This window comes from Poeciliopsis prolifica, unplaced genomic scaffold (genome assembly GCF_027474105.1).
Source record: "Poeciliopsis prolifica strain line A6 unplaced genomic scaffold, Auburn_PproV2 SCAFFOLD004, whole genome shotgun sequence".
Taxonomy (NCBI): Eukaryota; Metazoa; Chordata; class Actinopteri; order Cyprinodontiformes; family Poeciliidae; genus Poeciliopsis; species Poeciliopsis prolifica.
The window spans coordinates 4565551-4579784 of NW_026562379.1; positions in this window are offsets into that span (position 1 = coordinate 4565551).

A 14234-nucleotide genomic window follows, 5' to 3' on the forward strand; every position below is an offset into this window, starting at 1 on the left:
AAGATTTTGACGAGGCTTAAGCACTGTCCTCTACCTCATGCAGGGCTGTATTGGTTCAAATGCTACAGTTATTATTCAACCTTTTTAAGGGACACTGCGTTACCTTGGACAACTTAAGTAGCATTTCTTTCTTGACAATTTTAGGTTTTACTCCATTTGATGCTGGTTGTTTCTTAAAAAAATAAACAGCTTATTGGATTTTCTGATTTGACTTGATAGTCTTTGGTAACCTTTCATTTATTATGATAACTTTATTATGTCTGGATGAACTAATTCAACGAAATATTAGCCACTCTTTCTTTGTTCCAGCACTTTGTGATTCAGCTTGGGTTTCTTAGAAAGGAAATGAATTGGGTGATCAAAACCTTGTTTGTCAGCTTCAGGGAGTGTGATGCTTGCTCCAGAATGATGCCCCTCTGCCCTTAAAAGTTACACCAAAGGGAAATTACATTTTAATGTTATCAGAAACTTGCTGTAAAAGGGAAAAAAATGTCAGATTACCTCCACTGATCTTATCTGATCATCAGCTCAGATCAGCTGAATCCTCAGAGGGAGAACAAAGGAAGCACTGGCATTACTATTGGCTTTGCAGGAATTTCTTTTCCACTCTGCTTCATATTCTGGCTTTACTAAAACCTCAGCATGAGCTGCGATCGTACCGCTTCTCCAGCCCTGCATCTTTAGCAGCTGGAAGGTAGAGGTGATCTTAAGACACCAGTCCACCAGTCTTAAGTCTCTGCACATTAACTGATAACATACCTTGTGACCCTACTGTGACCTGTGGGTTCAGTTTTCCTTCCTACTGAATCATTCCTTTGCACCAAAGCTGCAGAGGTTGCACATGCAGACGTGTTTGTAATTTAAACTGGGTGAAAAGTAGAAAAGGTGTCTCGTCCTCTAACATCTCACACAGAAAACAGTTCAGCGTGAAAAGTAGAGCTTTTTAATGTTTAATGTTTACATTCTGAGTTTTAGTGGTTGGTAGAAACCAGGAAAAGAAAGTTAAAAAGAAAATGCTTTGGGAACATATCATGATGAGTGAAATATAATCTTTCTGGATCAATATTAATGTCTACCTGCTGGAAACATCTGTTCAATCAGTGGGAAGCGTTTTACACCTTGACATATCATCACTATTTTAACTACCTGCCACTTTATTTCCAGGACATTCCAAAAGCATCATGAGGTTCACTTAGAAATCTCTTCAGGAGAGGTGCATGAGGTGTTATATTTATAAGGAATTGGAGAACATGCTTTCTTGAAAATGATCTTGGTAGGTATGTAACTAGTCTGATTTACCTCAGATGTTTTTTGCTTGGATTGATGGATAGATCTTCATAGCTATGGTTCTTGGGTTTATTGTGAGAGTCTGACGTAGCAGAAAAGCTCGACAGGTTGCAATGCATTATGGAGAATTATTTAAATTGTAGTTTTCCTGTAAATGTAATTCACGACTATTTATATTTATGGCTATTTCTGGCTGCCAAGGACTTTTAGTTACTATTTGTGTCATTGGAAAATAATATTCTGAATCAGTTCTGATCTTATTTTACCAATTAACTAACAACACTTTACTTCCCAGTTTCACAGGGGGTTGATACATAATAGATATTTTATAATGCTTTGATGCAGGGTTTACTGTTTGTGAAAGAAAATTAGCAAATGGTTGAAAAATCAAATGCAGCTGTGATCTGAAAGTTCCCACAGTTTTGCTGGTCATTGGTGCAGTTGTTAGGTCTTCTTTGACGTAGGAAGGTCAAAAGGGATTCAAAAGCTGGACAGGCCCTTTCTGCATAAAACGTTCATGTTGTTCTAATGCAAGCGTGGGTTCATCCCAAGTATCCTGACTTTCTCTTACAGTTCGAAAATAGGCATGTTAGGTTAAATGGCATCTTTAAAATTTCCTTAGATGTGATTGTTGTTTGTCCTCCGTGTTTCTGCATCGACCTGTGATGGATTAGTGACCTTTCCAAGGTTGCCAGTTGCAAGATCACTTGAGACGAATGCCAGAGAAAAAACAATCTCAGTTGCTGGAGAGTTTTTCAGTGCAGAGACAGTAGTGACAGCAAAACTGTGAGAACTTTAAGATTACGACTGTATGTGCAGTATAGATTTTTTTATCGATACATTTTCTTTTGTTTTTACTTTCATAACTGTCTGAAACTTGCATATTACCTTGCAGAATTCACAGATCAATGATGTATGATTTCCTCACCTGTAATCCTGAGCAAATCAATTTCTCCTTTAAACTGTTCTAAAAATGTGTTGCTTTATTGGTAATATAAACATTTTTGTTATCAAAATCACTGAATTTGCACATTTCCTGTGTAAATACATGGAAGAAGTCCAGTGTGAGGCAGTGTTAGGCAACATCTGAAAGTAAAAGTAGCTCAATGTGCAAATGGCGGAGAAACAGAAAAACGGTTTATGTGCTGTAATAGGCGGCCAATGTAACTAGCTAGAGCATTCACAACAGAGTCGGAAGACTCTGTTGCTGTAGTCTATTAGGAGCGAGGGGAGGTGTGAGCACTGCGTGCATAAGCATGATTGACAACACCGAGGCCTTCATCTTGTTTGGTTGTTTCTGACCAGGCGATTTCTGTCGGTGGCAGTAAGGCTGCAGGTCAAAAGGGATTCAAAAGCTGGACAGGCCCAAAAAGCTGGACTATGTTGTGACTGTTAAAACTGTCACAACATAGTGACATTTTTAACAGTCACTATGCAACAACACTTCAGCTTTAATAGAAAAGGAGTAAGAACTCAGACAGAGACTCCACTCAATATTTTATTCCTACATCATACTTTTAATCTTCTGAAATCCAGCAGTGTAATCTGTTTTTCTTTGAGCTGCTTTGTGAGAAGAGTTTTAATCAGGAAGCAAAGACGGGCTGCTGTGCACACGGAGTTAACTTCAGCTGTTAACTTCTGTCAAAGCAAGATTTTTTACTTTTTTCAAGTCCTGCCAGTCTTGTTTTGAAATTCAAATGATTTCACGCATTTCAATTTTAAGGCGACATGAAGCTTTGAGTGTGTTTGTTTTTTGTAAACAACACACTAATGTATGTGCCCTGAGGAATATAATTTTTGCCCAAATATTTATGCACTCCACACAACATTTGAAAGCACTTTGGTAATTTATCTAGATTCTCTTGGGATTGTTTATTTCTGCCCTCTCACTGATATTGTGAAACACAACAGAGAAAATATCACAGCCATAAAATTGAATTTAATTTCTATTTTTTTGCAGTCGGGGATCTTCGAGAGTAAACAAAACAGCAAATGGATCCAGACATGTTTTGTTTTGCATTTGTCTACTATGACCCTTTCTCATTATGCACACAGACTCTCCTCTAGTTATCTTTTTTCTATCTTGACTCATTTATTCTCATCATTCTTCGTGACCTTGTCTGCATTCATCCCGTATGTTTTAGAGCTCTCTCTCTCATCCTGTCAGGAATAACTTCAGTCCCTAACTAAGCTCTAAATCAAGACGAAAAAGCTTCAGACAAGTTTTGTGGATGAAATCGGTGAAATCTCTTTGTTCGGGTAAGACTCTTAATACATGTCGCTCTTTCTGCTTCCAGCCAACATCATTTTCACTCCAGAATATTTGATATGTGGCTTCACTTCCAAGGAAACCAACCTAGCATGAGCTGATCATCATAAAGGTGTTGATTCCTGCAGCACTAAAAATAACTTTACTGTCAGGGGTCACACTGCGGCTGTGCTCAGTGTCTGGCTGAATTAAGAAGCTGTTTGCAAAGCAACATGAGTCTTTTATTGCCTGAAATAAGTTGAACGTGATGATCAAAAACAGCAGGGATAGCAGGAAGGACATGAAAAGAGAATTTTACATAAGAAGGGAAATAGTGTCTTTTTTTTTCCTCTGTCATGCAAAGCTTTTTCGGAATCGTACTGTTTACAACAGTCAGCTTTCACAGATGTGAATAAAACTGCAGGGAATTCAGTTTTATTGTTGTTGGTGTGTTTTATTTGTGTTTTACGTTGTCTAAAGTCAGAAGTGCTCTAACATCTATAACGGGGAAGTTCCTTGTGCTGTCGAGCTTTATGGGATGCTGATGTCATTTTCCACCCACTCTGTCAAAAGTACTAATACCTTCTTTAATAACCATGATTATTTTTGTAAATAGTATGTTTGTCTGTGGGTTGGTGGTTTGACCGAAGCTTCAAATCTCTGTCCCTCAGTGTTTCAGCAGTGCAGTTATCCTCAGGCCAAGGCTAGATTATTCTCCAATGAATGCACCCTAAGACCTAAAAACCCCGGGGCTTCTTAAAAGCAGGACCATTATTTTCTTTTGGATTCCCACTGTGGTCTGAGCTACATGGGGATGTGGACAATTTGAGTTTAAAGGAGATGCCAAATTTGAATCTCAGGCATTGAGATGAAGAGGTTCAGTTATATCTTTATTTCACCACAGACTAATTGTTGCCTGCACATTTAAACAATTTGAGTCCTGTTGACAAACTACCTTGTACTGAAATGTGCTACATAAATAAACCTGATTGATTGACCTCAGTAGTTTTTTTTCTTTTTTAATGAAACCTTTGATACAGTCTACATATGAAATATAATTTTGCATTTTACTGTTCTGTACAAGTGACTTCCTCAGGTCCTTCCTGTGTTTTTCCTCCTTTGCTTCCTTCCTTTGTTTCTTGTGTCGAATCTCATTTTGTCCCTTGGTAAAACTCAAGGAAGGAGAATGGCTCCTTCCTTGAGTTTTATCTTCCTTCCCTATGTATTTCCTTGCCTTTCTTACATCATTTACTTACCACTTCTTATGACCAGATGAAGTCTGTGCACTGATAGGGGTGGCAATAAGAGGATTAAAGATTTTTCTCTGCAAAATATCCACCATAACTTCATAGGGAACTTTGGTGCTATTTATTTAAAAAGATGGTCTAAAAGCTGACAACGCTGGAAAGTGGAGTCTGATGTTTTTAGATGAGAAACAGAAACTCTGAGCTATCTTTCAGAGATCTTGGTTAAGTGAACTATAATCCTTTTCCATAATCTATTACAAAAGGTGTCAAACTCCAGTCCTGCGGAGCAAGTGTCTCTGCTTCACTACATCTAAATCAAATGATACGGATATTATCATTTGAGTCAGTCATTTAATTCAAGTGTGTTGGACACCGGCCTTTCAAGAATGTTACTGAAATGTTCACATACTTTAGTAATTAAATTCAGAAACGTATTATATGTAATAATTAGTCACAGAGAGATATTTTGGAGATTATAATTAACTTCCACTTCCTGGAGATGAACTTGCTCCATTATTGGCTGCTCATGACAGGACAGACAACATTTAAGATTAGAATATTACATCAGACCAATAAAAAACACATTTTTAATACAGAGATGTAAATGAAAAGTTTTTTCAATACTTACATATAAAGTACTTGCTTATTATACTTTATTGAATGTGAATTATTTTCCTCTTGGAGTAAAGTACCATCAGAAATCCATACTGGCTTTTGAACTCATCTAAATATGTAGTGTGACTTGCCACAATATGTCTGAATATATGCTCCCTTGGCAGTGCCTGCAGTAATTTTAGATGAACCGTAACAACATTGAAAATGTTCCCAACACTATCATAGAGATCTGCATGAAAACTCTTTTGATAATCTTTACTTCAGTGCTCAGATAAACAGGCTATCTATGCAGATCACAAATTATTGATCTGCACAATAATACATTTCTGTGAAATAACCCAGTTGAGAAATAGTTAATGACAGTATCTGAGACAGAGTGAGTGCATACAGCACAGCTATCATCCCATTTAACAGTCAATCACTGCATGGGCCACCGAGACGAGAGAAAATCCTGCTGAGCATTTAAAACGCTAAATGTGTCGGTGCATGCTGAACTCTTTTTAGTGAAAAATGAACTTGCTCCATCATTGGCTGCTGTTGATTAGCAATGTTTTTAGTAACTGCTGTGTAGATTGCTGTTAGTTCTTCTCTGTTTTGTGTGCATATGGTGCAGATGCAGATGTGCTAGCAGCTGAAACAATTTCTCTATGTTTGACTCCAAAGTAAAGTTAAATGGACATGAAATAAAAACTGTCTTTTAAAAAATCACTAAGACAGATTTATTACTGAAAGTATAAAATCTTAAAGGGATTATATTGCTGCCCTGCATCAGACTGGCAACCTGTCCAGGGTGAACCCCGCCTCTCGCCCGGAGCATCAGCTGAAGATAGGCACCAGCACCTCCTGACCCCACTTAGTCAGCACAACAGTGTTAAAAAAACGGATGGATGGATAGATGGATCGTATTGCTAGTTTATATTGAATAGATTTTGCATTAAAACTCAAAACTCTATAGTGAATGATGATCTTCAAATGTTTCAGCATCGTGTTTTTTCTCTGAAATTTTAGTCCAGAGATAAAACATGAGAATCTATTCACTGCCAGAAAACTAAAATAAATAACGTGATTCATGAAAAACCAGAAGTGGTGGATTAACATGGAAGAGCTCAAACTGGATGAGGCAAAATCCTGGACCAAAGAAGAGCAGCAGAGCTATTCTGGTCCTGTATCAGAACTAAATACCACAAAACAAAAGTTGCTACAGGCTGTGTGGTGCCCAACAACTGCACAGCTAAATGACTGAAGGATTTATTTTGATGAGAACGTTACAAAGTTTGTGTGTAGGAACAACGCAAAATAGAAGGATGTGCACAAGGTATATCCTGCAAGATTGAAAGTTTATTGTGAGGATTGGAAGGTAGAGGTGCAGAATGACCCCCAAGCCACTGCAAGCGGATTATGCTCTGAGTTAAAATGGACATCCTGGAGGAGGAGATCAGCCGGGAGTCAATCCCATCCTGCTGAGTGCAGGATGGGATTCAACCCACACCTGAAGAAGGAGAGCCTCAGGCTGTGAAATGGATGGAGTTGAGGCCCTTCTTGAAAGACAACATAATGAGTTTCCTATGAAAGAAAGAAAAGGAGACAGAAATGGAGGAAATTGAACATGTTGTTTTTAGATGTTTTTCTTTCCTTTCATTTTCTGCATTTCTTACCACTTACTCTGCCTTAATACATACTTTGACAAATAGCTTATGCTTTCTTGAAGAGATAGGAATAATCAGGAACGGTGCAATAACTTATTTCAGTACATGTGAAGATTTGTTTGTTAGTTCTTAGTGAATTTATGTCTTCCCATTTCTACACATCTGGCCCTTAAATGCTCACTTGCAGTCACTGTTTGCTGCAGAGCAGCGAGTCTAATTTTGTTCACCTGAAGACTTGTTCCAGCCTCTGAGTCAACAGAAGCAGTTTATTCTGTAAACTCTAACAGAGATGGACCAGTTAGTTCCAGAGGTTCCACTGATTTTGTTCACAAAATCATTTGTTACTTCTTTTAATAATAAATTGTTCCAGAGCTTAAACCACAATGCGGCACATGTTAATGCAATAATCTGTCCTGAAATAAAAAATTCATCCACCTTGCCTCACCGTTTACCTTTTTTTGATCTCAGGTTTTGTGCTGTTGGATCCTTCACGCCTGTCCTGCAGGATGAAAACGAAAAGAGTCGTGTGGGTTTGATGGTCCACAGTGTCACATGCATCGCTCTCAGCTGGATACAGTTCATCCTAACTGTTTCCTTTTATACATTTCATTAACACCTTGTCTCCAGTCACCTCCAGCTGACTGGAGGACACACAAACTCCTAGTCACACAATACTTCCACACGAACCCACACGACCTCAGTGCTGCAAAAGCTGTCTCGTTCTTGTGCGTGTGCTCACACCGCCATCCAGTGCGTCTCCTCTGGTTTATCACCAATTACTGGTCCTTGAATAAAAAAAGACAGAGGGAGAGCGCACCTTCTTTTTGTCCCCATGGCAACCAGTCTCCCAATCTCTCTTTCTGTGCAATCAATCAGTCGACTGTCTGGCTGTCCTGCCCCATCCTGGCTAAAGGGGAGAAGTTCAGACACCAAATATCACATTCAGAGGTTTGGGTTATGGGTTATTCTTGGTTATTTTCACCCACTAGGGCTGTGCCATTCATCTTCTCCTTGACAAGACTGTCACCATTTGTCCTAGAAAACATATTCAGAGGCGTCAAAAGGTCCACATCATCTAATTGTGTATTTTGATGCATTTTGTAGGGGCATGAGTTGAAAAAGGTTAGGCATTTTGATTCCACTAAAACCAAAGCAGGCATCATGATATCAGGTTGGACTTCTATTTACTGGCTGATACCGTTGTGATGTTCATGCTTAGGATCCCACAATGTTGTGGAGGTGACTGTGTCTGTTAGGGGATCTTATCGTCTTTGTATGCTGCAGATGATCTATTTCTGATGGCGTCTGCAAGGCGTTTTCTTCTACGTGCCGAGAAGCTTTTCCCAGCCAAGTGTAAACTGGCTGAGATTTGACAGCTCCTCTACGTCTGAGGGAATGATGGGTTTTTGAGGCTGAGTTACTGGAGGAGTTTAAGTGTCTTGATAACTATCAGGGAAAGAGTTTGATGATCTGCTGATTTCATCTGGAGTTTGGGAGATGCTGTTGAAAAACCAGAAGGACTTGATGGTCCAACAGTAAAATCCCAGTTTCTATTGACTGATACAAAGACAGCCGTTTGAGCCCGGGAGAAAGTGTAAAAATATTCCTTTGGACAGGGACTATCTTCAAGATTATACTCACAAATTTCTTATTATGACTATGTTTAAAAAGTTTTTTGACTATTTCCAAATTCATCATTAACAGAAAACAAAGAAATAAAATGTATTTAAGTATTTATGACCTTTGTTGATCCACCTTTGGCAGTGATTGAACTTCAAGTCTTTTTGAATATGATGCAACAAACTGAGCTCATCTGTTATTAGGACGTTTGTCCCATTCTTCTGTGCATTTTCTCTCTGAGGTTGGATAGGAGATGTTTTTGCAGCCGTTTTCAGATCTCAAGCTTGGATGTTCACAGAGCGGTTCTGAAGCCACTCTTTTGAGTTCTTGGCCATGTCTTTTGGGTCATTGTCTTGCTGATAAATTAACTGTTTCATCAGTCTGAGGTTAAAATATCGATGGAGCAGGTTTTTATTCATCCTTTAAAACCTTAACACTTTAACTAAATCCTTCAGTCTATCACCAGCACAAGACTCTGAGGTACTGGGATACAATTTGTTTCTGACACATGGGTAATCTCTGACAGAAATAATTATGGATGGATTGGATTAATCATTTTGCCAAAGGAACGAAGAGGTAATGTTACACAAAAACAGGAGAAAAAAGTGGAAATATAGCACAGAATGATAACACCAGAAAACAGGATAGAGAATGGGAAAGATAGATGGCAAATATATTACTTAAAAGAACAACCTGGGTAGGAGAACTGGATGTAATGTTAAAATGGAGGCGCAGAGGCAAAGGTGGAATACAGTTTAGGGAGGAAAGAAGACAAAATTAGGTGTGAAGAGATCATGAAGGCGGAAATTGTGACGATGAAGAGATTAAAAGAGAGGGAGAGAGGAGAAAGGAGGCGAGATGGGAAGCAATTTACCCCTCGTGTCAGGGTTCTGTCAATCTTATTTCTCAAAAGATGCTGAACACCCGTACTGCTGAAGGAGCCCTCGAACTGAAATGGATAACGGAGGAGAAGAGGATGCGGAGCAAAGGAGTGCTGGTAAGGATGCCGGGATGGCTGGAGGAAAAAGACGAAGAAGGGAGGGATTGGAAGAGAAGTGCTAATAGTGGATTAGTCACTCTAAACATGCTCTGGGCCAGTGCCGGACTAATCACAGTGTGCCTGTGTGCATGTGTTTGAATTTATGACTGAGGGCGGGACAGGAAGAGCCCAGACTGACGTACTAGGGAATGTGCCCCTTAATCATTTTACAGTTTAATTAAACCTGACTGAGCTGATGAAGCGCCACACACAAACACAAGTTGTTGCAGGGCAAATGATGTGAAAGCAGCTGCAGCTGTTACATCATTCTAGTGCCAGCAAATTTCTCTGTGACAAATCGTATCTCTGTAAGCATTCTGGCAGGAAGTCTAGCTTTTATTCTGATCTTTCTTTGTTTTTGTTTACTTCTCTAGTTTCCTTGTTTCTGCTCTTGAGGGACACATATGACACACTACAGCATCGTATTTGCCTATCACCTTAAATGCCCTAATTGGCCTTAGTGAGCATGGCGATGCAACTGTCAGCATGAATGCATGCTGTCTGTGCCATCAACCTTCAAAATGTTTGAAATTGTGTTTTAAAACCCAATTAAAGGGTCAATGTGTCGTATTGAATCACACCCTTTATAGAATAAACAACCATGTCACTAATGTAAAAGTACAATTTAACAAAAAAAAATTTCCCAAAATTGTTTTAAAAGTTTGATATTATCTTTGAGGTTTTTAGAATATTTTGCCATTTTATAGCACAATCAAGTCACTATGTTACCTTTATTTGCTATAAAAATGTACATATTCAAGATAACTTAAAAGAAATTTAACTTCACAATTTTCCTGAAAATTGGGCCTGTCTCTTTAAGAACCTTCACAGTTTCCAGCACGTCATCATAACAGAGCTCCTCATTATCCCATTTACAATCGATCTTGGACTAAAAAATATTTCTGATAATGAAATATTTTTTAGTCCAAAAAACAGATGTGGTTTTTTGCGAATTGCCATTGAAAACTAGTCTGGTGGAGCTGAATGGTGAACAATGGTGGGTGAGATTCAACTTAAAGAAACGATTTACAGTAGCTGAAAATAAGCAACAAACACGCACATGCATGCGTGAAAGCTCAGTCCAATAAGATTCTCCAAACTTCCCAAACACTTTTTCGAACATGCACGGAACTTCTGATTCAAAAACGTAATCCACTTCTCTTCCCCTCCTTCCCTCTCATCCGGCTATACAATGCTCATCTCGCTCTGTTCCAACTTCACTTCTTGCTTCAGTGTGCCAGTGTTGGCGGTGCGCACGAACGCGTTGCACAGTGCTGGATGCCGCTGCGTGACGCAGGCGAGTCACGCTAAGCTGCAGAGAGAAAAAAAAAGATATCAGCGTTTTCCAGTGAACGTCACCATCTGTGCGCGTTTGATGCCTTTGCGACTGTGCATGTCGCTTTGCTCTTAAGGGATGATCCCTGCATTCCTTTGATATGGAGGAAACATGGGATTAGGAAAAGGTTAAAATACTGACGGGCTAAACAAATTAATGCAGTGGCTGGACATTCTCCTCTATGAAAAAAAAAATAGCAGCTGCTAATGGCAAAATGAAGTCTTGCCAGCAGAAACTAGTTTTCAAAGAGATAATCTCTTTGTTACATAAGAATGGGAACTTCTCACTTTTCTGTTGAGAGCAAGCAGGCGCCTGCAATTTTTATAATAGAAATGGATCAAATGCTCCAAGCAGTGAACTCAGCTTGGATTAGCTTTGACTGAAACATCAAAAATCACATTTTATTACATTACTATTTTGTTTTACTTTAAAAAGTACAGCTTAAATATGTAACTTGTGATCAGATTGTACTCAACAGGTCTCACGATTTTTGATGTTTAGGAAAAAAAAAAGAATGGCAAGAGCACAAGTAAATATTAAGTAAATATTAACTCAATTGGTAATTGATGTCTCTAATTAACAATGAAAGGTACTGATCAATATTGGTGTACTTTTAATAACTGCTCAAAATGTTGAACTATAACCGTGAAACATGCCGTTTTTAACTTAATATCTAGTTTTAAATGCTGTTATTAGCTTCTGGTGCAGTTTGGATAAGGAGGAGGACTTATTTTCAAATTTTTAGGTTTTCTTAATTTGTCTGCAGACATGCACAGCAGTATCAAAGCAGAACAAAATATTACAGGGCTGTGAATGCTGCTGACTGAGCTGCTGCCGCTTTTAGCTCTACGACTCTTGAGACTTAGATCTCAAGAGTCCCTTTACCCCAGTTACATGGAGGCAAATTTAAAACATTGGGATAAACACAGCTATTTTTAACAGTTTCATGTCATACTCAAGGAGTGCCAGACACAATAAAATGTTGCTCTAATCAAAATAATAAGATGCAAAGAAGGGATGCAATAAAGGAAAGAGCTTCAAGTCATCATTTGTCAGCATCAAGATGCTGTGTTGTTTGACAGAGAGATACATTATGCTGTCTCACTCCTTCAGCTGCAGGTGTTCAGTGTAAAGTGCTAATTTGCACAAACATAATTTTTGCGTGCAGTCAAATGAGCATAATAGAAATAGGAAATGGCAAAAAAAAAAAACTCTTCTCGAGTAGATTTTTGGGTCTCAGCTCAATTTATTATATTTGTAACGCACAGAAGTTTGTAGAGCCTTTTCTAGATAATCACATCTTTACACCCCATTTTAAAAATGTTTCTCTTTTCACCTTTTCTACACTTTCAGAGACGAGGAATGTCCAGGCAGACCTTGAAATGAGTCCAGCTCTAAACTGTGCTCCTAAAGTTCACTCTGTTCCGAATTGAACGCTTTGTAAACTGGGAGGCTTTCACGACAAATGTCAGCCGTTTTGAGCAGGAAAGGCTTGCAACACTTTCCATCTATGGTGAGAACCTGATGACTGCCACAGTATTTATGCACAGCTGAAACAAGAAGTTAACACCAAATAAAGACATGTCCTCATACAAGTTAAATCAGACCAAACTTGTGTTGTTTGTTTCCCTCTGGGGTAGTATCAGCAACTCCTACTGTGCTGCAGTGAAGGGTGAGTGTGCATCTGTTTTTAATGGAGACCCTTTTATTAACAAGCTCCTCTTGCATTCAACATCATTGTAGCAATAGAAACTAAATGTTCATGTCCCTAACACCAAGACTTCCAGATTGTACATAATTGTTTTGACCCTCCGTTTCTTTTGTTAGTTTGCTGTGGGAGCCTGCTGCAGCTTCGTTAAATTTAAATCAAAGAGGAACCCTGACCTCAGTGCTTAAAAAGTGTTTGCAGTCGATGACAAAGTATAAATGGACATTGTTTAGACATAATCATGTGAAAATAATTGATATACTAATGGGGGCATGACGTCATCATCTACACATATTTATAAGATTAATAAAGAAATAAGCAAACTAGATAATGTGTGAACAAGCCTGAGTCAATTCAGTTACATTATAACCTGTGTGAACCGAAGGTTACATACTTCTATTACCCTAGGTTTCTTCTGTCACTTTCTGTTCAGAGTCTTAATGTGATAAATAACAAAAGAAGAGTCAAAACGCAGAAAAAAAACAAGATTTAACCACTGAAAAAAGGACAGTAAGAGGATATTGGCGCATCCAATGCACTGATACTGTACATATGCAACATGTTCTTCAAAACATGCACTCGACGAACATGTGTTAACCAACAGGAGATATTTTCTGTATTTAAGTCCTGTTTTAGTAAAGTATAATAATGGGAGGATAAGCAGAACTGTCTCATGTGATTTGCTTTAATTCTCGTTGCTGTGTCAGCCTACAGCCATCTGGCTCCCGCCGAAACCAACACACTGTGACTTTACACAGGAACCTCGGTGGGAGTGAGAGCCTGAGGGCGGTCAAAGACAGAAAGATTTAGGCCATAATGACCCTAACTCCTAGCTGATGAACTAGTCAGGCCATTTACAGACAACTATACCAACACACAACTCACAAAGCGATGTATGTGTTGACAGCTGTTTATTTTAACCATAAAGAGACATTCTTTAATAAAGCCCAATTTTCTTGCCTGTCATTCAGAATATTGTCAAGCTCAGGTGGCCCCACTAAAATTGGCCAAGTCAGTCCATTTTGGCCACCGTAATTAAATCAGCTCTTGTTGTTCCTGCTGGTAGCTCTGAGGTCATCCCTCCACCCACACCCCACCTCCTCCCGCTCTCCTTCTGAAAGCGTTGTTCAAAAGATTGTGCTGATACCATTAAAAGCCCCGCATGGCATCTGTGGTGCTGTGCCTCTGGCCGGCGCCAAAAAGGATGCTGATGCTGTTCATGTGACAAGGGAATAAATCGGGTTGAACCCGTGTGCTGTGAAAAATTAGCGCCCATGAAGAAGGACTGTTGAAGAGAGAGGGAGAGAAAAAAAGCACAGTTCAGCGTGGGACTGATTATGGTCAGCTGGCTCTGCGTGTGTGCTGACAAAAAGCTTAAACACTATTGGTGTTGTTGAATTTTAGAGCACCTCCCTTGAAGTAGCTAAGTTTCCATTTCAAATAGAGGCCTGAAAGACGCTTCACAGATCCCCGTCTCCAACACAAACC